Source organism: Ochlerotatus camptorhynchus, unplaced genomic scaffold, assembly GCF_037179485.1.
Source record: "Ochlerotatus camptorhynchus isolate MF236.1 unplaced genomic scaffold, CSIRO-AGI_Acam_v1.1 ptg000265l, whole genome shotgun sequence".
NCBI classification, from domain to species: domain Eukaryota; kingdom Metazoa; phylum Arthropoda; class Insecta; order Diptera; family Culicidae; genus Ochlerotatus; species Ochlerotatus camptorhynchus.
Window position 1 is genome coordinate 321,016 of NW_027040755.1, and position 16,847 is coordinate 337,862.

The following is a 16,847-nucleotide window of genomic DNA, read 5'->3' on the forward strand; positions in this document are numbered from 1 at the left end:
GAGGATCTCCAAACTTATGTGAAATACTTTATATTTCAACACCAGGAAATTTCATATTCTTTAAAACATTTGTTTGGCCCTTTTCTGTATCGTGTGGGTGTGAGTTTTACAGATTTTGTTGACGTACAAGAAAGGGTTTACAAAAACTAACAGTACTCACTGGTGCAGCGGGATCTCATACGAATTTGTTGGATTGGAAGAATGGCGGATATCTTCAACCACGAACGGCCCAGCAGGTGTTGCTGGTTCGTTTGGTTGGCACGCGTCTTCCTTCTTTGGAACAATCGGCTTACCATGCCTTGGCCACCTTGTTCGCTAAATTTATCGTCGAACTTCGAGCTGAAACTAATCGCAGAGTTCCGTGATTTTTTTTTTTTGATAATATTAATATCCCAAGGTGCATTGCAAGAGGTTTTATAGCATTCTTCAAGTCCAAATCATGGTCTACAGAACCAAAATTGTTACTTGGGATACCTATAGACCAAGAGGTCGGTTCTCCGAAAGAATAAAAAAATCCGTAAAGATTGCCAATTCGTTAAAAAGATCCTACAGCTCAGCGATTTTTTTTTAAAGCAGTTGTGTGATGCTACACGAATGAATTTGAATCTGTCGGAACGGTCCTCTGAGAGATCCGGAACATCCGTAAAGTGGTCAATTCGTAAAAATGATCCTAGACTATCGCAATTTTTTTAATCACTTTTTGTTAAGCTGAATATGGATTTGAATGCAGCACTCTGCTGGCCAAGGTACAGTGTCCGGAATATTCGTAAAAGTGATCAATTCGTTATAAAGATTCTAAAGCTCTTCTGTTTTTTTAATGCACTTGTTGTGATGCTGCATGAATTAATTTGGATCTGGAATCAGCAGATTTTACTGTATAAATTTCAATTTTATGACGTTCAATTGTATTCAAAATCAGCATTCAACAAACGGTCATTGGGTTGCAACGATTGTAGTCATTACCTTAAAAGTGGTATTTTTTATTAAACTAAGTGTCAATGAATCTGATTTATGTCATCACAAAATTGCGTAAATTTTTAAAGTAATAGAAGTAAATAGGAAAAAAGAAAATTGGGGAAGTCGGGTCATACTTCCAGAGGGAGGAGCCTTGATGAGTCTTCTGAGGGTGTTGGAAGAAGTTTTCGTATGAAGTCAAAGTAGCCTCGGTCAATTTAAACTTCTGTTGAAAAACAGATGAACCTTTCCGGCTCAAGAATACATGTAGAGAAAACTAGTAGAAACTTCCGGTTTAACGTAACATAAGTTTGCAGTGGAAGTTGGAATATATTTCTAGCAAAAGACATAAGGATTTTCCGGGTAAACACACTTGTCGTGGAATTCATACAGGTAGCATCAGAACAAATGATTTAGAATAAACCGGGGAGCTCTAGGATACGATCCATAAATAACGTAGCATTTTAGGGTCTTCAGAAGCTGGGACCGGCCATGCATTATGTATTGCAAAATATGCTACGAGGAGGTAATGGGGCTCTAAAATTGGTCATTTATGAATGATCTCTAGGATCTTTTTTACGAATTGACAACTTTTACGGAAGGTCGGAATCTCCCGGAGGACAAGTCCGTGGCCAGCAGAGTGCACATTCTGGTCCCAGATTCAAATTCATTAATGTAGCATCAAAATAAGTGGTTCGCTGAGCAGCCCCTCCCGCTCATATAACTACATCAGAACTCGAAATCAAAATTATCGTCGAAATTGGACATTTCCAGGTCTACATTGGTCACATTCGGATCCTTGAGGTACCCCCGAAGCAGTGGCCAATTTCAAACACTCGAGACAAAACCCATCATGCGACATATGAAATTTCCTACATCAGAATTCTCAATAAACAAGCTCATTGCTGGTCAATTAAGAACTCAGGACTACATTGACCAACACCTGGACACCTGGGAATGGAAGGGTCTTGTTGGATAAATTCAGGTTTTTGTGATTCGTTTTATGGACCATTTTATCAGCTTTAAAGATTCATACTTAGGTTACCGCACAGATCTACTTATGTAGCTTTGCAATGAATCTTGCGTTTGACCCGTAAATACCATTTAATTCCACTACTTTAAGTTCATATCTTCGACAGATACGCATGCTTTGCCTACTGTATGAAGGCTTCTCCAGTGTTTAGTACAATGTTCTACGAATTTTTGACAGATTTATCCTACTTGTCCTCAAAAATCTCAAAAGTTTGCTAACATAAGATGCAAAAGTAGTTCAACAAATCTCGCTAACCTAGCATCCTAACACTCACACAGCATGAAACATACAACTCTGTGTGACGTCGGTCGGTCGGTACCGACCTTCCCCGATGAAAGCAACCTTCTTCAAAGGGTTTTATGTGGGTTTAAAAACTTTGTGCCATGTTTACGGTAGCAGGCAGGATTTGACCAACCTCACCAAAAGAAAATGTAATCCACTACCGTTCATACAGTATTTACCACAATGCTACAATCTGCTATCCAGCTCTCGTTGTAGAATGTAGGTCTCGTGCTGACGCATTTGCTTTTCGCCAAATGCTAAACAAAAAAAGAAGAAGCTAATCGAGATCGAGAATCCCTTCCACATTTTTCCTGTTCCTACTACCGTTTGCTAAATATCAGCATCGGTTTCATCCGTTGGTCTAAATAGTACCTAAGTAGAAGAATAGAGAATTTTCCACACATCACTTGATGTACCCTTGCTATGCACATCATGGCAGCCAACTGGGAGAGGCATGGGCCCTCAGAGTCAGAAGCGAGCGCAAGAACCAAGTCTCGGACACATGTGCTATTTTTAAAATCCGACCGAGTTTATAGTACTGTCTATGTGGGAATCCACTACCATCGACCGTCAACTCTCTGCTCATGTGTGATGATGATGATGATGATGCTGCTGCTGATGACGATGGGGGAGTCCTACGGGGACCGGTTCAGATGCGAGCGAGTGGGAGTCGGGTTCGACCCGGTCGAAATATGTTTCGAGAATAATGAAAATCGAGCCAGAGAGCTGGAATCCCCACTCATTTCACCAACTACCGAACGCTGGCTGATGGTGGACCAGCCAGAATTTAGCACACACCAGGGCCTCTAGCGAGAGCTAGGTATGCCGTAGGTAGGCGGACAAAAGCCAGTTGTGTGGACAAGAAGGACACATAAAACGTATTTTTATTTTATCGTTTTCTCGTTATTATTGCCATCGGTTTTTTGCTGCTCTAGTGGTGGCAATCGTTCGTTCCTCGGTGGTTTTGGTTTGGTTTAACCATCCGACTCGTTTCCTTACCTTGGTCGATGGCCGTTTGTCCAAACTCGCTTCCCTTGCCCGGTTTTCTGTTCTAGAAGTTCGTCTCTATCAAGCAGCAGCAGCGGACAGCTTTCTTTTCAATTTGGACACCACACGAGGTGGAAATATATACACATGGAGGTATAAACAGGAGGCAGAATGGCATAAACACGACTTGATTTATAATGAACAGTGCTGCTGAGCTGCGTTGCGCTGGCTGACTGGCTGGCTATCCGGCTTGCTTTGTCGAAAACGATGGCCAGCCCGGTCAGGAGTTTGCACACCAACACTGGACCCGGCACGGTGGGTCCAATGTTCGTTAAAATTTGTAACATCGTTAAGTTGTCGTAATCTATGCCTGACGCATAGGCATAACATTCCAAACAGCTCATACGTCAGTATGTAGATTAAGGTAGGGCAGTAAAGTTCTTGCTTGAGACTAGGCAAGTGCTTTGTAATTTAGAAGAGCGACTACTTCGTTCTCTGCCATTCAACTGAGAAAAATAAAACACGAAAATCGCAAGCAAGCGTTGGATTGGATCCGACAGGACATTGCAGCAGAGGTGGATGTAGGGGCTCACGATGGCGGAGCCGAAACTTAGTAATCAAATCACGAAATTTATCTGTTTTCAGTTCTTGCTTTGGACCTAAATACCTTAAAATTATTCCAAACAGTGAAGTTGTAAAAATATTTTGAACGAGGCTTGTCCCACAAAAACTAAATGTATGGATTGGAACGATTAAATTTTAGTCACCAGCATTCAATGAAACATGATTGTATTGTGTGTAACCGACCTAACGACTGATGCTGCGAATCTTACTGGCATGTTATGCTCTACTGTTGTCCAAACCACAAAAAGCTGCGTAGCATGTGTTACCTTGTATGGGCACAGGACACCTGACCTCGGCCCGCGGTCAACACGCGGAGGAACCTGCTTCCACAATGGCTGTTATGGTATGGTCAACTCTGAAGGAAGGAAGGAAGGCTCAAGTTGTACAAAATTACACTCTCTCAAGAGCGCGAACTCGTTGCGACTCAAGCATGAAACATAATTAATTTGCTCGGTCGAGCGTAGAGCTTTAAAGAGAAAGAGCGAGAGCGTGATACGACGACAGGTAATTTACTTACCATAAATGGGTTACCCTGGAAGTTTGCCGTGAAAGGATGTTACACCCTTGAACATTAAATTAAAATTGTTCCAACAGCACGAGTTTATATGATGGGCAGTGCAGGGAAAGTTGAATCACCTATCCTGTTAAGGTTTGTTTATAGACGGTATGGGAATACGGAAGAACCCCGTAGTGAGTAATATTTTTTTCCCTGAGTGAGTGTCAAGTTGAACACCTTGGAGCCAATGGTATGTCGCATGACTTTTCGTGATGAATCAACGGTGCTTGTGAATAATTTCAGTGGAAAATATTTTAAATACTTGCTACCATTGATAACAAACTGTTTGGCAACATTGACTCACTCATCCACACAAGTGCACATGTTCATTTGTGGACGGATACTCTTAATAATCCTTTTTTTTTGTTACAGTCATGAAAAAAGCGCCAACTTTAAAGGTTGAACTTTTCGTTCCTTCGTTCGGACCTTTTTCAGGGCCCATTTAATTGATTTTCATTTATTAATTTAAACTAAATTATTTTAGTTACTCAATACGTATCAACAGAGTAAAGATTTAAAAATCCAGTATTGGTGTGCCAGGGCTTGAGAGACCTTGAAGATCGTGCGAAACAAGAACCGAAACGTTGCCGATGGACAATAAAATAAAATCGTCTCATTGGCTCGTGATTTCTCGACTCTCCGAATTTCTATACAATATATCATCGCTTTTAGAATACAATTCAGAATTAGATATCAAACTACAATTATGTTCTTTCTTTTTATTTACAGGTATGTATCTTCACTGTACCAATGGGTTTATGATGAGATGTTCTGATTATAACGTAAGTTCTTTTTAGCAAATGAACAAAAATATCAAATTACATTTCCCTTTCCTTCAAGGCAGTGCCAAATTAGGCAGAACGTAGAAATAGGTTTCTTACATCAGTACATAGGGTAGTAACGACAAATGTAATATGTTGTTAATCAACAACTATTTAAATAATTGTATAACGTCGGGGCTTCATTCGCGTGATGTCAAGACTTATGTCCAACCACTACTCGCTATACGCACATCTCTACAGAATAAACCTCGTTGACGGCAATATATGTAGGTTCAGCACCGGTTATGATAATATCGATCACGCAGTTTGATATTGCCCGGGTAATTACGCCTCCAGAGCACGACTGTTGGATACCCTAGTGGCCCGAGGTAGACAACCCTTCCGTGAAGTAAGAGATGTATTGCAGGGTGGTCAGCAAACCGGGAATACCGGGAAATATCCGGGAACTTGAAAAGTAACCAGGAAAACCGGGAAAACCCCGGGAATTCAGCGAGAGAACCGGGAAAAATAAATTAACCATACCCTAGGAAAAAAAAATTACACCAGAATTTCAGAATAAACCATTAAAACAGAGCGATCTTTTACCAAATGAATGTCTTGCTCTATTTGCTGCATAATTTTCTTCAGTTTGAAATCAAATTTTTTGCAAACATTTTTGTTGGAGTTCTGTGATGAATCTTTCGCACTAGGGTTGAAATTATTACCAGAACACTCTTAAAACTCTGTTTCTTGTTGAATTCTGATCATAATTCTCTTGGAATTCTTCTTATAATTCATCTGTCATATAAATCTCCTCAGAATCACGTAGTGATTTTCCGCAAAGTTTTGTTTTTCACAACTCCTTTGTAAATCTTCTAAAATTACATAATAATTTAATTAAGAACTTGCATTCTTCTCCACAGAAATCCTTAAAAATTTATCTAACAATTTCTAATGATTTCATGCCAGAATAATTCTGGAAATCTGCTCAGAACTTCTCCTTCGAAAACTCTATGGGAATCCTTCTCAATATTTGTTTGAAATCAACACTTTGAATTCTTTTAAATTTTACTAAAAAATCCAGGGTTTGTCCGCTATATTCTATAGATTGCTATGTAATTTGTTATAACCCTTAAAATGCTTCCAAGTCTCCGAGCGTGACAATTATGACTCCCACTACTCTTAAGTATGATATTTATTTTTTTCAAATCTGTTATCTTGAAAAATTTTCAAAATCTCACATTTGAGTTATTTTTTCTCCAAATCTTGCCTCACGAAGATTGTTATTAATCACAAATTTTGAAAAAAAGGTCTACTTTCAGACTCTACACAAATTTTAAAGCTCCAGAATCTTGGGAATCTTCTTAAACCACTTTTTTATGCTTTTTGTAAATTCCGTTTAGCACGTTCTTAAAAATGCGTTCAATTTCATTTTTTTTGTTCAATATTAACAACCGGGAATTTTTTAATATTTGAACCGGGAAAACCGGGAAAACACCGGGAATTTCAAAATGAAAATTCACTGGCCACCCACTTGGTGTCTTCAGCAAAGTTGCCTATTATAATTAGGACCACCTTTTAGTATAAACAAATATTTCAAATCTGATCTGTTTAAATGTCGGAGTTGGTTGGAAATGCTAACATGAAGCTTTAGTGTGATAATTTATTAGCTAGAGAATGATCTTTAGAAAAGGGTAGGTGGATAGTTCCGTTAGAGTACGGCAGTATGAAAATTGAATAGAAGTTGAAAGAGGAGCAACACAATAGTTGGGTAAAGAAGAATTGCATTATAACACACCATCGACTGGAAATGCTCTCGCAACGTGGGGCTTTAGGTAGTGATGAAAACGTCGCTAGAACTATTCCACAGCCGCAGTCAGTTTATGAGCAAAAGAAGGACGCACATTTTTTGCCTGTAGACTTGGAGACATACTTCAAGTCTCCGCGTACATCGTACGGGTTAGGCAAAAGATGTGCGTCTAACTTTAAAAACTGTCGCATTAATGGCCCTTCGCTCATTTTCAACTTCTATTCAATTTTCATACTGCCGTACTCTAACGGAACTATCCACCTACCCTCTAGCTTCTAAAGATCATTCTCTAGCTAATAAATTATCACACTGAAGCTTCATGTTAGCATTTCCAACCAACTCTGAAAATCGCTAACTTCGCGTATGAAGTAACATAAAAACACTTTGAATTTTAACTCTTACATTCTTATAGCTTGGACAAAGTTGTTTATCTCATAAAAACCAACAACTTTTCTGAAGACGTCAACATTTCACCGCCTACTGTTTTCTAGTTTTTTGAAAAACACCAAAAATGTGTGAAAAGATTGTTTTCCCATTATTTTTTGATACTTTAATCTTGGAGATGAACTAGCCATAGGCTAAAAATCTCCTTAATGAAAAACTAAAAAAAAAAAGATACTTTAATCGGGATACAAAAATGCAAAAAAAATTACTAAAGATAACTGTCAGAGTGGACCTGGTATGTATGTAATCTAGCGGGACAAAATTGATAACTCCGTTACGAAGCATTTCCGAGACTTGGTGTCTTCAGCGAAGCTTCTCACGATAATAAGGACCATCCAGAGCATTTCCAGGCCAAACACAGTTGAATTTCAGACTCGGTCTTCTCCGATTTGCATGACACTCATCACAATCGTAAAATTAAGCTGAGCGTTGACTCGACACAAAAATGATTCCGTTGCACATCGTTTTCTTAGAGAGAGAAACTATATGTTGCCATCTCTCTTTACTCTTCACCGATGGCAGACACGAAGCCAGTAGTGACGGAGTGCTGCCAGTAGTAACGGAAGTTTCGGGTCGCGTTTGGATGTAAAGCGAAAATCATGTATGTATGTATGTATGTAAAGGAAACCACTCATTGTTGCAAGCACAACCATTAGACAGTGGACTGTCCACCTCGTACGACTTGATCAAGTACAAAACCTGATTGAAAAAAAAAACGAAGGGTGAACCTGTAAGCATAGACACTTACGCTTAGTCCGCGCGATCAAAGAGAATCTCCTTTCAACAATAAAATCCTACAACCCGGTAATGTACAAGCCATCGCACGAGGGGAGGTCCCAATGAATGGGGAAGAAGAGCCCGCCTTCAATTCACGATCTGTTAACGACAGGAAGTTGGCAATTCCACTCTCCCCATTCAAATCGCTTCAATCGGGTGCCCTGGTTGGACCGTCCCATACCCAGCATATAATGTGCCATATCATAATGGAATGAATTTTAAGAGAACAATAAAGGAAAGATCTCACCCGATATGTTGCAAAGGAATCCATGACTTCACGGCGATTTCGAAGGATGTAAAGCGAAAGTCATGAAGCTCAAACTCACCACGGTTGGGTTAGAATTGTAGTTGGTGAGTTTTGTTAGCTTGATATTGGTAGCTACGATATCACAGCTTGTAATGTCATCCGCAGTTGCTTGCTTGTTGATTTTTCTCTACGAAAATCAAGCGTGGCGTTGGACATTGATGCATTTCATATTTTCCCAACACTGGCTACGAGTTTCGTTGATCGTAGAATCTAGCGAAAATAGAGCTATTCACCGTTTTCGAGGGATGGCAGACACGAAGCCAGTAGTGACGGAGTGCTGCCAGTAGTAACGGAAGTTTCGGGTCGCGTTTGGATGTAAAGCGTATTCCATATTGTAGCTTATGGTATTTCCGTTGATATCGCATATAGTTTTTATATGCGGCTGAAAAGATTGGTGACTTGTTGTCACGTCACCGTCGTTGTCACTCTGCATTAATTTGCTAAATTTGCTTGTTGAAATGCCACCCGTGTGTAACCATATTCACCTTTTCGGGTAGTACCTTGCGTGAGTCGTTTCGATAAAAAGTGAAAACAGTGTTTCGATGATCTTGTTTATTGAACAATAAATTGTTGGTTGTGAGAGCCACCCCATTATTGTACAATGACTAGTGTGTAAGAAATGCTCTCTGAGTGTCGATCACAAAGTTGAGCTATTCACCGTTTGCGAGGGAGATTGCACCTGCTTTTCCATGCTGACTGCATTGGTTTGAGCAAAAGAGATGTGACTGTTCTCTCGTTGAACAACATTTGGCTTTGCGACAAGTGTATGGACAGATTTCGGAGAGTGAGGCACGGCAGGGATAACAGAGACGGCATAGGATCTGATTCTTATGACGATACGGTGAACAAAATCGGTTAAAATGTTTTGCAATTGTTTTCACAATTTATCATAGAAACAGTACAAATAATCATTTTAAGTTAGAGTGAAAACCTACTGATTCAACTTAAGTGCCCTTGAAACTCCAATTTATATGTATTTTAAAACTGGAAATTAGGGAATTTTTTAATAATTTACTGAATTTATACAAATTTATCCATGCGCCGTTAGAGGGCGCATTATACTGCAGTAGCCAAGCTTTGTTTTAAAATCTTTTAAAAGTATATGATTTTAAAATTGTGCCTAATTAAGATCCTTTTGGTAGTAATTTGGCTAAATCAGATAGATTTTTTTACTATTAATAATTTGCGGATAAAATCAATTTTAATTTATAGAAGCATTAAAATTTATCATAAGAAAAATAAGGAATTTTAAAATGGGAATTCAGTTGCTAATCTTTTAAGATGTCTTCAGTAATTACTTTAAGTTCATCTGAATGCACTGATTTCGATACGTTCAGATACAAATATCAGAGAAAAACTATACTATACTGAGTAACTCTACGCAGTGGCGATATCGTAACCAATCAACTACAACCGAGGTGCGATTATTTCTAGTTGAAAACTATATTCTAAGACTTCTACGAATTGACATGGATCAAGTGATTCCAAATTGCGTATTCCACCTTTGTCCAAATCCAAACATTCGCTGATGGATAAGCAAAGCATGACAGCACAATAAAAAATAGCATTGGTACCGTGAAACGGGGGGAAGTTGGTCACGTTTTGCCAATACGCCTGAATGTTTTCCCATTGTTGCACACCTCACATTGTTTACTGTGCAGCATTTATCCCATATTTAAAGTTTTCCTATCATGGTTACATTCTAAGTAGTGATCAATTGTTTAATGATAAAATAATAATTTGTATTAGGAATATTGTGTATTGTGTAAAATAAGCTATTACAAGCTCAAAATTGAATTAAATTATGTAATATTTACAGGAAAATATTAGTTGTTCTTTTATCTAACGATCAATTGCAATACATCTATCAACCTTATAAAATTTTCAGAAAAATATTAATGGTCAATAATTGGATCACATTTGGACTCTTAGTCCTGGGAAATTGTCCATGGCGATAACGCCTGAAAGTATGCAACGTTTCATATAAACCAGCTGCTGCGAATATTTAAGACCGCATCAATTAAATCAATAAAATAGCTGATATCGTAAGTAGACATATCGAAAATTTACGTTTTATCATCCAATCGAATCACTCAATGAGTATTCTTGCTGAAAAATGTCATTCCAAGATGCAGTTAGTCATGTTTTATGGGTGTGAAATAATAATCAGTGTGCAATAATAGAATTTTATAGCATATGATGCGTGACTTTGATGGACATTCAAAAGTTTTACTATGCAGAATGATTTTACCAATATAAATTGCTGATGAGCGCAGTAAATGCTTCATCAATCACATTCAAAGGCATCTCGAGGAATTCCTACTTCAAAAACGATTTCAATCTCTTGAAAATGTAAAATAACAAAAAGTACATGTTTAACTGTGCAACATGTTTAGCACACAAACAAATAACTCTCAATCCTATAATAGCAAACGTTTTTCTAATGTACTGATTTAGATTTAAAATTGTATGTTTGGTTTATTTTTTAGAATTAAAATTAGGTTGAAAATGCAAATTTTCAATTCTGGTCTGAAGTTGTTCATGCTGGTTTTTATGCAATGCAATATTCAGAAGTTAGCATTTATTCTTGATTTGCGATCGCTGAAGGAGGTAGACTTTTAAAACTTCAAAAACAGTGACGCAGTAGTTAAAAAATACGCCTAAATGTAGGCAATTAACATCAGTTTTTCTCATACATTTTTTTCTATGATACTAATGCCGCGGATACACTTGTATGGTCAACTATGAGCATGAGCATTATTTGTATAATAAATTCGTTCTTTTTAGCGAAATCTGATTCCAGATTCGGATTCTGCGAACCAAAATTAAGTGAAATATGTAATTTCGCCAAACTCAAGCCCCAGAATAAGTGTTGATTATGATCGGATTTTGAGGAATAGTTGAGTTTGATATTTTATCACTTCCACAAAATTGTACATTTGCTACAATAGAATGCATCGTTTGTTAGGGAAAAAGTTTCAAAAGTACTATTGAACACTACTTAATAAAATACTGATCAAATTATCTTATGACATTTTATGATTTTTGAGAACCGAAATTTCGTCGATGTAGTGATCAACTTCACCCCGTTTTACGGTGCTAAAAATTTCACTTTAACATTCACACGATCTTTTGCGTGAAACCCTAAGAAGCCGTCGCACGATTTGTTTTATTGTACAAGTCGGTCGACATAAATTAGTGCTACGCGCTATGATTACCAATTGATGAGCATTTTAATTTCAATTCTAATGAAAACAAACCGTTACCGGTTGCATTTGCATCGATGCTTTTCGCCTAAAGTGGGTGACAGCGAACTGGTTTCTGTATATATACCTAGTTGTCAAGAGCCGCGTATCATCGCTGAAGTAATGCACTTGTTATCGACTGCAGCACCGATTGCACTTACGGTTCAACTGTATATTCAAGTCCAGCCAGTAGACACTAGTGGGAGGTTCAAGAGACGCTTGTCATTACACGAGCCGACCGGAGTGTGGTTTTGCAATATGCATGAGAATTTAAAGTAATCATTATAATTAGTCGCTATGGAGTTGGAGTGCTCAATGTGCTTAAAGTCTTTGAAGGTGGGGGGGAGGTATTTTACAGACGAACAGGTGGATCGCAGATTCTTCGTGACATTAAAAATTCAAGAAACGTGTACACTTGAGACGACTGACGCAAGCATTTCATAATTCATCGATAAAACTTTGCGTTTCCCAATCATTCAGAAGTGCTTATCGTGTGACGAGGTGACACAGTCTTCCTTGCATCGCACATCGACAAATATGGAACTGGTCCGTTTGTTTTCTCATGATAATAGTTGTGCGAAAATCATCAGTTTTGGGGTCATTGAAGCATTGGTAATTAAAAAGCAGGCTCGTGGATATTATTAATAGCGCGTTGATTGGAATGGCTATTCATTTGCGCCATTAGAGTGCCACCATTCACTATCGAATGCATTGAAGCGAACCATGACGACAGCAGCAGTATGTCACCTCATGTTGATTGAACGGGAACGGATGGGTATTTCGGATTGATGATTTTTTTGTTATTTTCCTTTTGCTTGTTTTTCAACTTATAACTTATTGAATGGGACCGAAATTAACAATAAATTACCACCATTTTTGTGAGCTTTGGATCAAAGTTTTCGATCCGTGAAGCTCAGACAAAATTCAATATCTATTTCCGCTAAATTTCCGCGTAGACTTGGATGTTGCTCGTCGCTTTTTTGTTAATGGAATTTTAAATCGAGTCATGATGTGCTGGCTGAAGAATAGAGTTCCCTTACTAGCATTGTGCTGGACAGTTTTCGCAAATATTCATCCGATTTTTCACTCCGGAATTTAAAAATGAAATCCTAAACAAGCTTCTTGTAAGCTGAAATTCCTGTCTCAAATTATTTCTGTTTACTATTCTGAGTACGGTGATGACGAGGGATCGTTCTGCTGATTAACATTTCCATCATTGTGACTACCACATTGACACAAAGAACGATAGCAAGATTGTTTGCAGTAAGCTCTTTTTCAAGTAAAGCCCTAAAATTACCCACCTTTGTCAGACTTTTTCTTTCGCTTTATTTCCGGTGAGTTTTTTGTTTTTACTTTTTCTAATTTACTTCACTGGGTTTCTTTGCGGGCCCTCATTTTCCAAATGATGAATAACTTTCGTGAAAAGGAATAAAAATAGTAAAGAAAAAAAAAATGTAAAACAAACACTACAAAAACCGAGCTCATCCTCCTAACAAAGCCACCCACTAAAGTACTGAGTGAAGGATTTGTCTGAACATCATCATTATCATCATTAGGGAAGGTCCATTAATTATGTCACGCAAATTTGGTCCATTTTCACCCCCCTTACATTTGTTGTAGGGACCTTTTTTGTATGACTCGTAACAGTTTCCAACCCCCCCCCCCCTCCCTCCTAAAAGTGTGACATAATTAATAGACGATCCCTTATCATCATCGTTGCTGCTACTGGTTCTTTTTCGTGGGTACATTACTAAGACTGGGTGAATGGTGACTGTAATCAGCGCCCTCAGCCAACTGGAACGATGGTTTCGTGTGAAATGTGTACTTTTGTTCTCCAGTACCGAGTACGGCTGTTGAACCGGGTCACCGCTTTTATGTTTCATTTATTTTCAAGGTACCCAAGGAATAAAAATCTGCTTCTTGTCGATCAACATCCTTCCGAAGCATTTGATTATACACTGAAAGGTTATCGACTGATTAAGTTGGCATTTGCGTTGAAGTCGGTGCAACTGTCAATCTTGCGATTAATGCTGTTATCAAAGCGCCATAGAATTATCTTTCTTGTTGATTGCGACAAAGTTGTCACGTCTATCTTTGGTAATTGAAGTGCCTTGGCAACAACGTATGCCATTTGCCAATAGGCTCAACACTCTACTCGGTGCGAATCGGTTCCTTTCAACTGCCCCTGGTTTATTCTTTATTGCGGGCCCCCTATGATTTGATATAAATTTTCAAATTCTTGCACATCTATAAAAATAGGTAGGTTTAATGTCTCTAATGTCGGCCTAAGTGTCTCTAATATTGGGCCCATACATAAATTTCGATGTAAAGCATTTGTTGCCAAATTGGTTTACTAGTGGACAAAAATATCCAATCGTTTTGTCCAGATGACGCATTGTTCTACACCGCAAAAAAAATTATTTTGATATCACATCGAAGTGGATGCACTTCAATCTTGGTTGTAATGTTAAAATTAATTTTTTGCTGTGTAGGAAAAAAATAAAAACAGGAGATTTGTATCGATGGGCCCAATCTATAGATCAATAGGCAAACATAAGAGTCATTACCATTACTTTTGACAATCCTTTTTCGTTTAAATTTCTTTTTCTAAGCGCTGAATAAAATAAATCTGTTTAGGACTCCTCATTGCTTGCGAATTTGTTAAAAGAAGTGTTGATTAACATTCCGTATTTTCGTTCTCTAATATTCATGATCAGAAACCAATTGAGTCTTGTTTATAGCATCCCTCAATTTAATTTTCACTCGTTTCAATCTATCTTGAGCAGTTGGTGATCGCCATTAAAATATTTACACATTTGGGAAAACCAATTTCCTAATTAGCAATTTTGGATTGATATAACTTGCAATTCTACTTGGGTTCAGTCCATATGTCAATAATTAGTTTGTAGAACTCCTTCTTCTGGTTTCCAGTTCTGGCTTACTAAAAAGAAACGACTTTCTAGTCATATTTAGTACATTCGAAAAAAAAACACCCACACTTAATACAAAAATTCACCGAACGTAAACATTACAGAAAACAATTCAATGCACACTTAGAAATTATTACCGACTTTGGTAATTTTTACCGAGCTTTCAACAACTTCGGTAAAAATCAGGCATTTTAGTTTATTAGTTTTCAGGCTTCAAAACAAGGAAAACTTCACCAAAATGACACCACAGAGAGTGAAACTTCTTTTGAAATCAAGGGTCAAAGTTTTACCGAACGTTCAGCTGTTTAAAGTTCGGTAAAAAAAACCGAAGTCGGTAATAATTCCTATGTGTGTACAGATCACAATCATCACCAACGTGAGTGGTTCGTGATTCGAGAGTTGCAAGAAACGGATTACCAATATTTTATTCCAAAATGTTCCACTTGGTTGCTCCATCTTATCCCAGCCCCAAAGTATCGTAAACCTAGTCTCTCACTATTATACGTAAAAATTGTGAAGACCCCTTGACTCCGAACACGATGCCTCCGGTTAAATGTGTAACGGCAAACCTGTAATGTTGGAAAAATCATAGCTCAGCCATTTACAGGTGACCTTGGATATAACATACCCTCGATATAACGTTCGTACCCTCGATATGAGTGTACTCCATTAGGTATAAATACGTTAGGCATACGGACGTTAGGCATACGGACGTTAGGCATACGGACGTTAGGCCTAATGGCCGTTTGGCATAAAGTCATTAGGCATAATGGACGTTAGGCATAATATACGTTAGGCATAATGGACGTTAGGCATAAGATACCTTGCTGTTGAGCAACTCTAGAAACCTGTTTCGTGCATGGTAAATAATGCTTAAATTAGGCTAAGCGTTGAATAAAATGGACTAAGCGTTAGGCATAATGGACGTTAGGCATAAGATACCTTGCTGTTGTGCAACTCTAGAAACCTGTTTCGTGCATGGTAAATAATGCTTAAATTAGGCTAAGCGTTGAATAAAAGATCATACAAGTTATACAAACATAGTTTATTCAATAAGCACTATTTGGAATCCATTATTCATCATATCATAAGTGACGTAGCTACGTATTTACTTAGATACAAGATAAGTAACGATAGCGGGTAATCTGGCAATAAAAACAAGTTTTGAACTATATCTTGAAAGCAATCGCATCTAGAAATAAAAAAATCACACATATTGCAATTTTCAAAGAAGAAAAGGTTTTCCTCAAAGAACAGCTCTTGAAATAAAGAATGGTGAATTCTGTGATTTTTCATTCAATAATAAAAAAATTGCTAAGGTTGAATAAAATATGATGCCAAAGAACAGCTCATGAAATGAAGAATGGTGAATTCTGTGGTTTTTCATTCAATAACAAAAAAACATAGCTTCCTGGATTTCCGCCATACTTTTCGATACAACGATTATGTTTTTGTTGTCATCAGAATTAAAACTAGCGGAACCGTCTGCTGATGTGAGGGAGCGATACTTCCATGAACAGTGACGAGTTGCCGAAATAAACAAGGAACTGTGGCAAACGTACCATCTGCAACCCAATACTTTGCCTGTCGTCGTTCATGAGTTCCAAAAATTAAGGCTCTTTCATTATTGTCACCGATGTCAGCAATGAATAGACGGTTCCTATTATCATCCATCATCCTTCTGGAATTCATCGGGTAGAATATGCCTAACGTCCATTATACCTAACGTCGTGTACCCCTCGATATAGCGTCACTCGATATAAGACATTTTAACTCGATATATAATACACCTTTCAGAATTATTTTTTAATTTCTCATTATCATCAGAATTAGAGTTTCAAGATTCAAGAACAATAGATTAAGCACTATTTCAGATTTATAAGTCCAATCCCAGGCACAGGTATTGAAAGTCTGTACGGGCTGTGCACTAATAGCGTAATTGCGTGGTGATTTTCCAACTCCAACTAATTTAAAATTAATGCACACCCATAACCAAAACTTTGAGAGTTTATAGCATGGAACACTGTCAAATATCAATTGACTAAATGTGTATTCCATCGAAGTAGCGACAAATTAAAGCAACTTAGAGATATTTATTAGCGATCAAGCAGTGATATTCATGTCAGTTATATTCATC

The 16,847-nt window shown here is 37.9% G+C and overlaps 1 protein-coding gene and 1 pseudogene across 15 annotated transcripts in view; both read left to right on the plus strand.

The window, feature by feature from the left end:
* The window catches only part of PMCA (plasma membrane calcium-transporting ATPase 3), a 134,838-nt gene that overhangs the window by 50,639 nt on the left and 67,352 nt on the right, over positions 1-16,847 (plus strand). The window lies entirely within an intron of this gene.
* Positions 9,909-10,058, plus strand: LOC135705376 (U4 spliceosomal RNA; annotated as a pseudogene).